Source organism: Dermacentor andersoni, chromosome 11 (genome assembly GCF_023375885.2).
Source record: "Dermacentor andersoni chromosome 11, qqDerAnde1_hic_scaffold, whole genome shotgun sequence".
Taxonomy (NCBI): Eukaryota; Metazoa; Arthropoda; class Arachnida; order Ixodida; family Ixodidae; genus Dermacentor; species Dermacentor andersoni.
The window spans coordinates 121,328,884-121,343,410 of NC_092824.1; the positions used below are offsets into that span (position 1 = coordinate 121,328,884).

The window sequence follows — 14,527 nt, forward strand, 5'->3', positions numbered from 1 at the left end:
CAAGGTCTTTGCCGTACGGGTACGGTTCCGACCCTCCGTTTGAAATTTCGCGCCATAATGACGATGAGCGCTCATCGGGAGGTGCTGCCACCTCTTAGCACTTACAAGATGCGCTTGAAATTGGTGCTACCTTCTTGGGGAGATAAACAGAGCTGATTGCTAGCTTCAGCGCGTCGCTCAGACTGCGGCAACGCCCCTTTGGCGGTTTCGGTTTCGCCGCGTGATCGCAACGGAGGCGCGCGAAACGTCATTTTTTTCATTGTCGGCACTCTCTTGCAGGGCGGTGGAAGTTGATTTCTATCTTGATTGGCGCTGCTCTTAGCTTGCTTATAGCGGCGTTCGCGAGGTATTCCCGCTCTCAGTGGCAACGCGGTTTCGGTTCCGCCGCGTGATCGCAACGGAGGCGCGCGAAACGTTGTTTTTCTCTTTGTCGGCACGCTCTCGCAGGGGCGGCGGAAGTTGATTTCTATCTTGATTGGCACTTCTCTTAGCTTGGTTATCACCACTTATCACCGCTTATCAGCGCCGTTCGCAAGGTATTCTCGCTCTCCGCGGCAACGCGCTTACGCAAGAGGGTGCCTCAGACCTCTGCCCAAGGCAGCCGCACGCAGAGATGGCATGTGTGCGCCAACACAACTCCTCGCTTCAAGAGAACAGACACGCATTTTAGGTGTGCAGACTGCGATAAGGCGCTGTGCGTAGACCCGTGTTACAACGAGTACCACGGTCGGAAATACTATTGAACATTTTGCAATTCTGAGTGATGCCGACACCAAAATACTGTTCCTAATTATTTTTTACTATTTATTCCCGACATAATACATTTTGGACATTCAAGATCCGCAAAAAAAAAAAAAAATTTGACCACCTGGGAAAGTTTTTTTCAAAATAATTCGACTCTCAAAGGGTTAATAAACTCCAAAGGACGGAAGAAGCTCGTGCGGCGAGAGTGGGTGGCGTCGGGAAACTCGCTGGTGTGGCGTTCGCACTGTTGGCGCGCACATTCGCGGTCAGTAGTAGTAGTGATTTTAAGATGAAGAGAAAAGTGCAGTGCCGTAACTGTCTCTCAAGGGAGGGCACCTCAACAGCACTGCACGGGGTAAGGGGAGTGGGGAGAAAAAGATTAGAGAGAGAACGAAAGAGAGCGGAAAAAAAAAACAAGAAGGTTAAAGAAGAAGCAAAGCGGGGCTTACAGCCGCGCTCTCAGCTGAGTCTCGTCACAAAAGCCAAGGAGGGCAGCAAGCGCTCTCTTGGCGATGGAGGCGGGGGCTGCGGGAAATAGGAGATCACCCTCCGTGCTGCACGGTAGTCCGACTCGGCGATATGAAGCACAGAGCGCGGTGCGCTCAACGTCGAAGGATGGGCAATGCAGGAGAAGGTGTTCCAGTGTCTCATCCTCGCCGCATTCCGTACACGAGGGGCTGCCTGTTCCGTGCAGTCTGTGCAATCGGGCGGCCGTGCTGTAGCAGCCGACGCGCAGCCGCAGGAGAAAGGAGCGATCCGAGCGGGAGAGGCCGGTTCGGGGGAGGAGGCGAGGGGGCGTCCCCGCAGCAACACGTGAGTCAGGATGATGCGCGCGGAGGGTGCGCAGTATGGCCGTCTTGGCCACGTCGAAGCGAGTGACGGAGATGGCGAGGGGGAAGCGAGCCGCGAGAGCTTGATTCGCAAGGGCGTCGGCTGCTTCGTTTCCTGGCAGGCGAATGTGCGCGGGGCATTCGCGGTCATCCGGAGTGCCTTGTATTCTGCATCGTGTCTATTTCAACTAATCATGGTAGTATATGATCCTTTGATCAGCTAAACAGCGTCTTGTTTCCCAGTATTAGTGCGCACCTTGAAGAAATTTGTACCCCTCTAATCTAACGAAACACGTAAGAGCGTCTCGGTTCATTAGTTTTTTCTTGCTCACGTAAGGCAGATTAAAAGAACAGCGCTGTTCGGTTGTTATCTCCGTCTTGCTTTGCCCGCATATTTGCAGGCAAAGGTTCGCCGCTTATTTGGGCTGGTATACCGAGACCGCCGTTCTCCTGTCGGCCTTAATTTTGTCCGGCCACCGTGTTTTCCAACTCCCGCTGGGTGTTCCGGAAGACGCTCGCCGGTTTCTCGGAAGCCTCCCCTCCACAGGTGATGCGGAGCTCGAACAAATCGATTAGTCGATGCGCGCCCCCTCGGCATACGGACGCGGCGCCAGCGAAAGAGGCGCTCGGTCGCGATCTCTCGCCGAGCTCCCTTGTCCCCGATTCCCCGGCGCGAGGTCACGTGCTGGCGCGCGCTCCGCGATCAGATGGCGCGATGTCGGCGGTTAACGCGCCTATACTGGGCGCGACGGGTGCACTGGGGCTCATTTGCATGCGCAAACACCCGTGCTTCGGTAACTGTGCGTGACACAGTCAGCCGCAATGGTTGGCCGATGTATGCGCGTCGAATGCGCATCGATTGAAACTGCATTAGAATAATTCAGCCTTTTTCCTGGTAGATTTTTCGGTGCGCGTAATCAATATATATATATATATATAATCTCAGTGCTCTTCCACTCTGAAGAAGCGCTCGCGTACTCTGACGTAAGCGCACGTTCAAGAACCCCAGGTGGTCAAACTTAATCCTGAGTGCCCCATTACGACCTGTCTTACGATCGCGTCGTGGTTTGGCACGTAAAACCCCAGAATGTAATTTTTGCTTAGTTACAAGACGCCAAGACCATAAGATATATATACGAAGGTGAAACTGTGTTAGATGTTACCATACTTATGTCACAAAAATATTTGGCCAGTTTTCGTGTGCAGTACGCATACGATAGAATAGGCATGATGTAACAAGCATTACAGTTCGGATTCATGTTTAAGACTCGGTGTGTTTCAGTCGGTGCATGTTATATTACTCATGGCGATTTTATTTTATCGTTGCACTCCTGCAGTGTGCGCCTCAGCGCCTGCGCCCAGTTTTTCATTTTCCAATCATTCCAATGGTGCAGAGGCTTGCGTCACGCGAGGACGCGTTCTTGTGAATTAAAGGGTGGTATTGCATATGGCTCCGCTTGTCTTCTAAAGGATATGAAAGAAATCTCAGTCAGGATACACATATGAAGGAAATGAACACTGAGATATGAAATGTGATATATCTTTCTTTGTTAATAACCCTGATTAACTTGGACAGTTCTGGACGCACTGTACCCACCCACACTTGTGCGTTTCTTATTAACAAGTGACGGAAAATGATGCACGGATCCCGATTGAGGGACCTTGGTTCGAGGGCCTAATTTTCATAGACTGTTTCAGTTTGATTGAGAGTAAAATCGCCATGACACCGAGGTGAGCGCGGACAGGATGTGCATATAGTAACGTGGAAAGGTTCGCGTAAGACGTCATGATCAGGTTATTCTAAATGATGCAAATTGGTACTGTTAGTGCCGCGTTATGTAAAGGTGCCACGCACGACTTTTAGCGTTAGCAGTGGCCACTACGCATGCCTTGTTAATAAAATACAATTATAGAAGTGCATGAGGACTGATTTAACGAGCTAAAAATACCTTGATACTACCGCGATGATACTACCGCGTGCCTGCCGAACACACATCGCAAGGCCATGCACGCTGGGCGTAACACTTTTCGCCCGCTTTTGTTTCTCGCCCACATTATTTCTGGTACTCAACTGCTACAAGTGACGCAATGTTTAGACGCGCACGTACCCGAGACTGCGATTGAAGTTCATGGTTATGCGATCCTAGCTTGGCCGTAGACCACGCGAAGGCTTTGTGTGTGCTCCTGGAGCTGCAAGAAGCAAGCTCTGCGCGATCCTAAAATGAAATTAAATGCGCTGTCGGAGATATTGCCTGCAATTGGCGTGCCCTACGTCGCACTCACTTGCAGCTCTTTTTCTTTCTTTTTTTCAACTCGCGTCTGCTATCACTTATTTTCTTTTAGGCCCTCACCCACGCTCAGGGTAGTCAGCCGACCGGCATAACCTTCCGATCTTCGCTGTTTCTCTCCGCTATTCTTTCGGTCTTTCATTTCCCCTTACCTTTCCTCCAGTGCAGGGTAGCAAATGAGAATGTTATCCGGTTAACCTCCCTCTCTTTCACATCTCGTTTATCTCTCTCCCCGTCTTTTCCTCCCTTTCTCTCCTTCTCCTTACTTGGAAAGTGGCTTTCACCGTAAGCATCTTTGTACTGAAGTGAAACAAAAAAAAATGCGTCAGAGCGATGCTAAAGGACATTTGCTTTGTCTGGCGGCGAAACATTCTTCCAGGACAGGACTCTATGTGCATTTTCCGGCGGCGAAAGTTCATTTGTTAATATGAAAAGACAAACATGGTAAATTAAATTTTGCACCGCTGCCCGGGTACGTTAGCATGAAGCGATGCATTTTAACGTATTTCCTCGTGTCACGGCTGTTATTGCTCATAAGTTCTCAAAGCTTCTTAGGTGGACTCTTCGGCCTTACTGGAATGAAGTGTAAGACTTGTTGCTGGTAAAATGTTAACTGGTCCCGAGCAGACGCTTCCAAAATTTCATGACGTCACGATGAGGTGGCACGGGAATTTTCTGCCTCACCAAGAATCCCCCGCTCCGTTCTGATATTCTAGGTAAGCAGTTTACTAATCCAGTTAAACGGCTTTCTTCGGTGTCCCTCTATATGGAAGGAGTATAACGGGCAATGCAAACCAGTCCTCGTCTTTCCTCGTTGTATTTTCTAGTGAGTCTGGGAATACATGTGGAGCTCGTTTATTTTCTAACTGCGCTCTAGATATTGCGAGCCTTTCCTGTTATTTCATATTTTACAATATTTTCCTTATTGTTTTACTATTAGGGGAAAAAAGTAGTCGTCACCATTCTAGGTGACTAAATCATATTTATTTCTAACAAAAAAAAAAAGAAAAACAGGGAGAAGTGGCTTGTGGTGTACATGTATGAAATTATTTACTAGAGAACAACACTTGTTTCGTCTGGCGGCGAAGCATTTAAGGTGGTATTGTAGTTTTCTGCGAAAAAAAAAACGGGGGGGGGGGGGGGGGGGGGGCTCCAATCCACGCTGTGAAGGTGGTTGGCTAGCGAAGCTGTGGTATCACCTGATCCGATAGACCAATTTGACGTAGGCTTGAACTGCCGAGCCTGGGCACGACGCCGTTGTGCACATTGACGTTGCTGCTCCCGTTGCCGCTCATCGTGTTCACGCTGCTCTTCGGGAGTTCTAACTATGCGTGGCCTTTCCATAGCGGTATCAGAACACAAATGAAATCAGTTGCTAGGCGGGTTCTTCTTTTACACAAGAAAGCGTAGTTACGTCACAGTGCGAAGCTGCAGTTGTCGGAAAGCGGCAACTGTAGCTTATGCAACTGTAATCTTTACCGGGAAACGCTTGCGGCGAACGCAATGCACAAAAACGAGCTGTCTGGTTCTTTGTTTTCTTTCCCCCGCACGGCCGTCGCCGCCGGCGGATGGATGGATGGATATTATGAGCGTCCCCTTTGGAACGGGGCGGTGGGTTGCGCCACCAAGCTCTTGCTACTATACTGCCTAATATCCTACCTAGGTTAAACAATGAAAAAAGGAAAAAAAAAACACTCCGAACCACCACGCCCAAATTTTCTGATCCCCTATTGCGAACTGTGCTTTTGTACGTCTCCGTCTTTTGTCGTTTCCCTACTTTTCTTCCACCAATCCTCCAGTCGCTTCTTACTAATGTCTATTGCGGACATGTTTGCTTTACCACTGCTCCCTATGAACCCAAGGGCTTCAAGGAGGCCAGTGGTGCCTAAATCGACCGCTGGGTAGACGTCTTCACATTCTAATAAAACTTGCTCCGTAGTTTCTCTAGCTTTATCGCAGCATGCACATGCTTCTTCTTCCTTCTTATATCTCGCTTTATAGCTGCGTGTTCTAAGGCATCCCGATCTCGCTTCGAAAAGTAATGAGCTTCCCTTTGAGTTATCATAAATGGTTTCTTTCCTGATTTCGTTTTTTCCTCTTAAGTAGTTACTCATGGCAGGTTTCTTTTCCACTGCCGCCACCCATGAGATTAATTCATCCTCTTTGACTTTCCGCTTGACCTTCTTTGTTGCTGTGCTGTCCACCCTACAGGCCGCATACTTGCTGGTAAGCTTCCTAGTTCTTTTCCTCCACTGTGAATCAATGTTTTTCCTGTACAGATACCTGAACACTCTCCCAGCCCATTTACTTTCTTCCATATTCCTCAGCCGTTCTCCATACTCAATTTTACTGCGAGCTTCCCTCACTTCAAAACTAGTCCAGCCCATATCACGCTGCACAGCTTCATTTGTAGTCTTCCCGTGAGCGCCCAATGCGAGGCGACCCACTGACCTTTGGTTCCCGTCGAGTCCTGATTGTACCCCTGATTGATAACAAACAACCGCGTTTCCAAAAGTAAGTCCTGGAACCATTACACCTTTCCACATACCTCGGAGGACCTCGTACCTATTGTATCCCCATAGCGCTCTGTGCTTCATTATGGCTGCATTTCTCTTCCCCTTTACTGTTATGGTTTTTTCCTGTGTTTCCATATATCCATTGCCTTCGCTTATCCATATACCAAGGTATTTATATTCTGTTACCCGAGGTATTTCTTGGCCCTGTATCTCCACTGTCTGTTCACTGTTTTCATTGAATACCATAACACCTGATTTTCTAACACTAAATTTCAAACCAAAATTGTTGCCTTCCTGTCCACAGATATTAGCCAGACGTTGCAAATCACTTTGCTTGTTAGCTAGCAACACAATGTCGTCCGCATAAAACAAACCTGAGAGTTGCTGCTCTATTACTGTACCCGCCTGTTTGTATGAGAGATTAAACCCGATATTACTTCCTTCTAGCGCCCTCTCCATCCTCACCATGCACATCATAAACAGCAGCGGGGATAAAGGGCACCCCTGCCTCAGTCCCTTGTTGATATGAACTTTCTCCTCGCTCAACTGTCTCATCCCTTCCCATTCAATGCAAACGGTATTTTCTAGGTAAATCTCTCTCAAAAGTTGTAGACAATCGTTACCTAAGCCTTCCCCTTCCAGAATATACCACAAAATGTTGCGGTCTACGTTGTCGTAGGCACCTGTAATGCCTAAACAGGCCGCATACAACGGTCTGCTTTCTGCTTTTGATATTTCAATACACTGATGCGGATGCAGGCGGATGCGCGGAGACTAGCGCCATCTGGTGGTACTGCAAGGAACCCAGGGGCGCACTCGGCGCGCGCCTTCCGCTGTGTGGGATTATGGGATTAGTTGAGTTTTTTTGCCCACACACACGACAAATGCATTAGAGGGTAGAGGTGTTACAGCTTCGCTGTAAAAGAAAAGAAAAAAAGAAACCATACAGAAAGAAAGAAGAAAAATAAAGAAAGACACCCGCCTCCATTCCACTCTGTGAAAGTGGATGTACAGCGAGCTGTTACCGACGTTAGGCAACGTTAGATGACGTTGCATAAGCACCACCACCTCAAGCGACGTACGTCGCGCGCACGCACATGTGCTAAAGTGCAGCATACAGCCTCATTCTCCTCGGTTCTCCGCCCCAAGTGCAAGTGCATTATTGAATTAATCCTTTCTTTCTTTTCAAAGTAAATTGCGTCAGAGAATTCGTAAAGTACGCCTTACACACAAGCTCCAGGCATGATAGGTTCGGATTACGAGAAAACATCAATCTGTTACACGGAAACTGAAAGACAAAGCCCTTATGTAGCTGCCGTTTGAGGTGGCCGCGGCCGCTAGGTAGCGGTACTCTTAGCACAGCATAGCGAAGAGATTCACCCAGTGAGACCCGTAGCTAACGTACACCTTCCACAAGCGCTTGGATTTAAAGTGGACGGAAGCACCAACCAGTCAGCAGTCAAGATAAGCATCATCATCATCATCATCATCATCATCAGCCTGGTTACGCCCACTGCAGGGCAAAGGCCTCTCCCATACTTCTCCAACTGCCCCGGTCATGTTAAGATAAGCAAGAGACGTTCAGAGTATTGGTGGAAAAGAAAGCAGGGAAGATGTTGATAAGACCGGATCCGTTGCAGGCATATTGGTAGCAGTAGAACGTAGATATTGAACAGATATTAAAGAGATGTATACAAAAGTGCTAGAACGAAAAGCATGTGTAGCATACCTGAGTAACTCAAGCAAGTGATGCGATTATTTGTCACCGCCTCATTTCAAAGAGGATGCCAATAAATGATCGCCATCATCGTCGTCAACATACATCCTCATTCTTGTAGCCATCCGCCTGGTCGGCCTGGCGCCAGTGCCTTATTGAAATAATTGAATTTCTCAGAGTAAAATGCGTCAAAAATTTGTAATGTACGAATTACACACAACTTGAAGACATGACAGCATCGGTTTGTAATTCGAATATACCAGAAAATATAATTTCGTTACGCAGAAAGTCAAACACAAAGCCTTCCAGCTGCCATTTGATTTTGGGTGAGCACGCCACGAAAAAACCCGACCAACGAGAGGCTAACAGCTTCGCTGTTAAAAAAGGAGGGGGGGGGGGGGGGACCTCATTCATTTATTTTGTAAACTGAATAATTACGGGTGCATTAGGTTGCAACGACGGCCGTCCTTGCGTTCGTTTCAAGCCTTTTCGTCAACGAAGCCCGCGTCGTCGAAGCTCTGGCAACGCCGGTTCCTTCTGGCTGCAACAGTTCTCGCCTTCTTTACCGCGCTTGTAGCCTTTGGACCGTCCGGTTTCCTTGGGATGTAGCGCTTGCCACGCGGTGCGTCTGCGTCGTGGGCGCTGGTCGTCTGGGCAGGTGGGGTGTTACGCGACGGCCGCAGCTCGTCGCTCGGCCGTGCTCTGCTCGGGCTGCAGGTTGCCATTGTCGCGTGGTTCGCGGCGCAGTATTGTGCCCTGCGAGACAGTGGGACAAAAGCCGGCGTCGAAAGCGTTGGCGCTGCGCTGCAACCGCCGCAGGACGCTTGACCAGCGCTGCGCACACTCGGCGCCGCTGCACAATGGAGTTCGAGGGGAGCTGGTAGGGAATACGAAACGCCCCGAACTGAATGGCGAAAGTGCGGCTCCGTCTGCGTGCGCAGAGAATTTGGGTGCGTGGCACGCCCGGGTCTGGACAGCGTCGTTGCATTCTGTCGGCAAGATCAGCCGGCGATGCAGTCGCGCAGCGGTGTGGTCAGGTCGGTGTCTCCTTTTCACGCGCTAATTGGTGCTGCAGCGTTCGACGGCCTCCGTCAGGGTGACGGCGAAAGCCGCCGAACAGTGTGTGCGATGAACCAATCCGCGCTTCCGGTGCGTACAGCACTTCGTGGCCGGCTCGCCTTGACGGAAACTTGGCGACCAGTGCGATGCGGGAAGTGCGCTAATGACTCGTCTTGCAACGTTGTACTGATACCTCGGGGAAAGCTCTTTAAAAAAAAAAGAAACGCTACGATCAATTGCATTGCTCTTTCCAGGTTGTTGACGTGTATTTTTCGTTAGAATATACGGCACATACTTGTTGATCGAATTGGTGAATGAACATCTATAGTGACCTCAGGTCACGAATAGTAACCAGTTGTATATAATGTACGCCACATGGACACCAATATTGCAGGTATAGGCAGCGTCCTGTTATGGAACCCTTCTGAGCTATATTAGATGCGTCTTTCGAACCGTATGTCATCCGGTTATTACCATTCCAGCGCCATTTACTCGATATGCCGAATATGCCGATGAAGTGCAGCGGTGCGGCACGCACACGGGCATCGAGGCTTGCGGAGACTGAATTGGCATGGGTTCGATGCACACGTCGGGTCGTTCTCTTCTTCGTGGCTGCTTGGAAGCGCAGATGCACACAACGAAGAACGACGAGACACGACGGGTGCAGACTCATTCTTGGTATCTCATTCTTCGTTGTGCGTGTTTACTCATCCAAACAGCCATGTATCTACACCGACCGGCCCGATCGATTACCCACTCTCCTGCGTTCTCTTCTTTTTTGCTAGATATGATATTACGGCAAAGCCGCAAGGGGGAACACTCCGAGATTACTGCTACATTCACCTACGGTATGTATGCTTCACTTACGGATTAAATCTGACACAGGCCTGGCGCAGTCGCGTGACTGAATTTCGCGAAGGATTCACTGCGTGAATTTGGAATTCATTCTAAGCTAGTCCTCGTAGAATTTAACCGATTTACTCAGTCTTGGCAGTGGGGTTATAGACATACGTTTACCTGAGGTAAATACAAAAATAGCTTTAACATTGTTGCTCTAGTCACTGATTTATATATGTCTAAAGTCACCGCAAAAACTAGTGAGCTGGTGCTCTGACTTGCAACCATCGCTTCGCGACCTTATCATCCAAAGCAACGTTTCTATATGTGTGTCTGGCTGAAAACTATAGGCAGCGGCACGCTGTAAGTGTGGGTTACTTTCCTTACGGAGCGGCGTCTCTAAGCTCGTCAGCGTAACCGCGGCGGGCCCCAGCAGGAAAAACAACTGGCCGTTTGGGCAGACGATTAAGGAAGTACTTTTGCGCTCACCTGACCGTGCTCGACGACGTGTCCGTGCGATTGTTGCGCATGAAAATAAGCGCTGGACAGAATCGCTGTGGCCATCGTGAAGCTTTATCACGCAACGACGACTTAGCGAGAGTCGTTTCGAGATGTGGCACTTGTGTTGACATGTGCTTTGAGAATTGGCGTCAGTTGGTCATTTGGATATTTGCTGGAAAAACCTTGATTGGGCGCGGTCGATGACAATCGAACTAAATATACATCCATACCTACATAGAGGTGTCTTATGACCCTGCCTATGGTTATCGTAAAATGTTTAAATTGGTTGTTAAGTCAGCCTGTGGTGGGTCTTTCCTTGTAGAGGAAGCAGCATATCCGAAATTACTTGAAAAGTTGCTGTGTTATCCTACCTATAGGAGACGGACCACTGTGGTCCGCACTGCCTCACCTCGATCCACTCATGTGTTGCTCTATTCAAGTGAAACTAAAGTTAAGGAGACCTTATAAGTGGCGACGGTTATACCTCTTTTCGAACATCACTGAGGGAAGAGCACAATAATACGGGATAAAACTTGTCACAAGTTGAGTAAAGCCAGCGCGGCGAAAGGTAACAGGCTGAAGTGAAATGATCCCGGAGGGAGCTAAAAGAGCGCACGAGGCCGCGATGTGGCCTCATATTCTTGTGAAAATGGGAAAATTACATGTTAAAATTAGCTTGCGCAAACACGACAGGCTAGTGCATCTCCTAACTGCCGAGTTCACTTTCACGAACTTCATTATAAAGTTAATAGCCTATAACACGATGACGGTGCGCCATCCATGCGCGTGACGAGTATGGCGGCATCCTCCGAGGAGCGTTGAGCTTGTCGCTGGCGTGCTTTTATTGGCCTATGCCGAGCAACTTGTCGGGTGACGAAGGCAGTGGGTGCGCGTTTACGCAGTTTGAAAACGTAGCCCGTTAGGGAATGCTCGGTGAAATAGCCGGACGTGATACGCCCGCAGATGCAGAGTGTACGGCGCACGCGCGGCGTAGTGATGTCCAAAACACCAGCGAGCACTGTACTTAGCCCATAGCGTTCGCGACATGACGAGGGAAGACTTCCGCAAACGCTTATAGTCCCTCCTGAAGAAGGATGCAGAGGTCCCAGCCATACAAATTTCTCTCGAAGGCGTTCACCCGTATGCGAGTGTCAGATATCCTATCACTGAATACAAACACGCGGGGCTGAGAAGGACATGTGCGCAGAACGGCAATCAGAGTTGAAGTATATATGTATACCAGGAAAGCGAAAGCAAGCACACTGGAGGACGACGGGTGCTGCTGGTAAAATATAATGCTAATCATAGTTTATTGGGAGATGAGATTGTCTTGCAGTGGAATTTTATTTTAAATTCCGAAAATTGCCTTGCAGCCAGCAGACTTCTTTAAGATTGATCTGATTGATAATGATGACGACAGTGATGATTGTATTAATTACTATAGTTACTGTAGTTCTAAATCCTCCTCTTAGAATGTAATGTGCACCTACGTGTCGTTATGACGGCCGATGTGCGACTTGATAAAGGATATAAAGGATAACGGTACCTGAACTATGCTGGTGTGTTGGCTGATGCCAAGCATCAGATAAGGCACACCCGTCGAGCTCTTCTTTAAAGGAGCTTTTACTCTCGCCGTGCGCGCGCGGATATTGCTATGAAGCGGAGATAATGTTAAAAAAAAACTGTTTGAAGGTTTCTTTTACGTCGGGGTTGTAAATTCGTTATAGCTGTATGCAGTGTGCAGAATACGCCTAACTGCTTCGTATAATTGAGCCAATATCTATAATTCACTGTACTGTGCATTATGAAAGAGAACACCGAAAGGGAACACCGCTTGACTGAAACGCAACTACGAAAAAAAAAATGAAGATGAAACCAAGAAGATGGCATTATATTTATTTGTTGTTGGCAAATGGCTCCGTGTGATGATAACTTATGCTTTCATTTGCTTAGTGTCGAATACAATGGTTTATATATATATATATATATATATATATATATATATATATATATATATATATATATTATATATATATATATATATATATATATATATATATATATATATTATATATATATATGTGTGTGTGTGTGTGTGTGTGTGTGTGTGTGTGTGTGTGTGTGTGTGTGTCAGCTGGACGACGCACTTAACCTGCCATTTAGAGTCCGTATGATTCACACCCCTCGCTAAAGCTTCCTTCCCCGCCTTTGTGCCGCGCGCGCCGCGAGGGCCATCTCTCGGCGGCGCTCAAAGATGCGATGCCGCCTCTACAACATGGCCGCTCGCATCCCGTCTGGGCACCGCAATGGTCGCGCCGCCTTCGGCATCTGGCGGGAGAAGACAGAACTACTCGCAGCAACAGGTGTCCGCGCGCAGTTCGACGCCCGCCGTCTCCGCAAGAGACGATAAACCGCGCCAGCAGGTTTGGCTCGCACCGCCAGCCCGCACGACTGGTCTCCGTTCCACTCCCCGCCTTCCCCGGCTGTCTCGTCTTCGCTTTGTGCCCGTCATCGCCGCAAGCGGTGCCCGGCAGCTCTAGGGAGAAAGCCGTGCGTGTTTGTTGTGCCGAGGAACCACTGCGTCCGTCTCACCGCCGTTCGAATCCGTGTGCACTGGAAACGGTGACAGGGTGCTTGCGCAAGTTCATTCGACGCTTTCGCTGTTACTGGTGAGTGGTAACACAGTCTTTTCCGTTTTGATACCGCCTGACCTTCCTGTGCGCGTGACGCACACGATTGAAACGCTCAAAACTACCCGCTTATTGTAGAAGCGATGGCGGAGGTCGCCCATCGTAAAATTGATGCGGCCTCAGAAATGCAATTTACCGGCTTCACAATGGTGCGAGTTCTGCGTATACTGAACTCACCACTCCTTCGAGTGTATCAACGAATCTTCCGTAGTGAGATCGAATGAAATGAAGAACATAAATGAGAAACAACCCATTTGGAACGGAGGTATTGCAGCGAAAGAGAGCCCACAGTAAGCAAACACAGTTGGTGGGTGACTGTATTTTTCTCGTTGCGTCGCGGAGGCGCGGTCGAAGCGTTTCTCTGGCGTCCTTAACTCAGAATACTCGGCGTTTGTTCTGTCAAATGAAAGTAAAATGAAACTCTATGATTACTAAGCATTCAGTAGAAACAATTGAAATCAATAAGAGCGCCGTACATGGCGGTACCTATTAACAGAGTCTTTGAATAACTTTCTTTAAAGGACCCTTCCAATATTAATACCACTATACCCCAGTACTCACTTTCGCTTTGCATTGCCAGTCTGATGCTTTCGCTTGCTTCGAGGTTCGCTGAGCAATCGAGCCCAGCACTTGAGCTTCCGACTCCATAGTTCTATGAGGTTTATATGTGTTCAAGAGCACGCGTCAGAGCTGACCTCAGCGCACGCACGCACGCACGCACGCACGAACGAACGAACGAACGAACGAACGAACGAACGAACGAACGAACGAACGAACGCACGCACGCACGCACGCACGCACGCACGCACGCACGCACGCACACACACACACACACACACACACACACACGAGTGGTTCTGTGCTATTAATTCACTATTGAGGAAAAAGTTGATGAAGACTATAACTGTCCATAAAGCTCGTTGTATAGACCGACAGTCTACAACATGGTTTGCCAAGGTAGACTCCATCCGTTTTGTTGCTGTGCACTGTCCTTCCCGAACCGGTGACTCGTTCCATTGTTGCCGTCAATAACATTACGTCTCATTGGCGACTGATGAAGCGCATTCGATGAATCACAAACATGGTTCCTCTGTGTGTTGTCTCTGGTTCAGTGCCCTTATCACCCTAATCGACAATTTCAGCCTTCCACGTACCGATATTTTGTCCACAACTTTTTGACGTCTAGACCTTGCTGTCTGTGGGTTCGTCGTCATGTTAGGCACGACCGTTAGATTTTTATACGATGCGGCTATAGTTAGTGGTGTAGTTCTCTCGCTTTCCCGACGCGTGTTGCGTCATCACACCCTGGAGGCGCCGACAATCAGACGGGTCAATCGGTTCAGTC

General features: G+C 48.7%; 1 protein-coding gene across 5 annotated transcripts in view; it reads left to right on the plus strand.

The window, feature by feature from the left end:
- LOC126539319 (uncharacterized) overlaps window positions 1–14,527 on the plus strand; it is a 361,484-nt gene that overhangs the window by 206,722 nt on the left and 140,235 nt on the right. Inside the window, exon 1 of one of the 5 annotated variants that reach the window (XM_050186113.3) lies at window positions 12,870–13,161. The exons of the other annotated variants lie outside the window; for them this stretch is intronic. The gene's annotated coding sequence lies outside the window, so the exon portion shown is untranslated. Of the gene's footprint in view, window positions 1–12,869; window positions 13,162–14,527 lie in introns of those variants that run through there. 5 annotated transcript variants of the gene reach the window in all.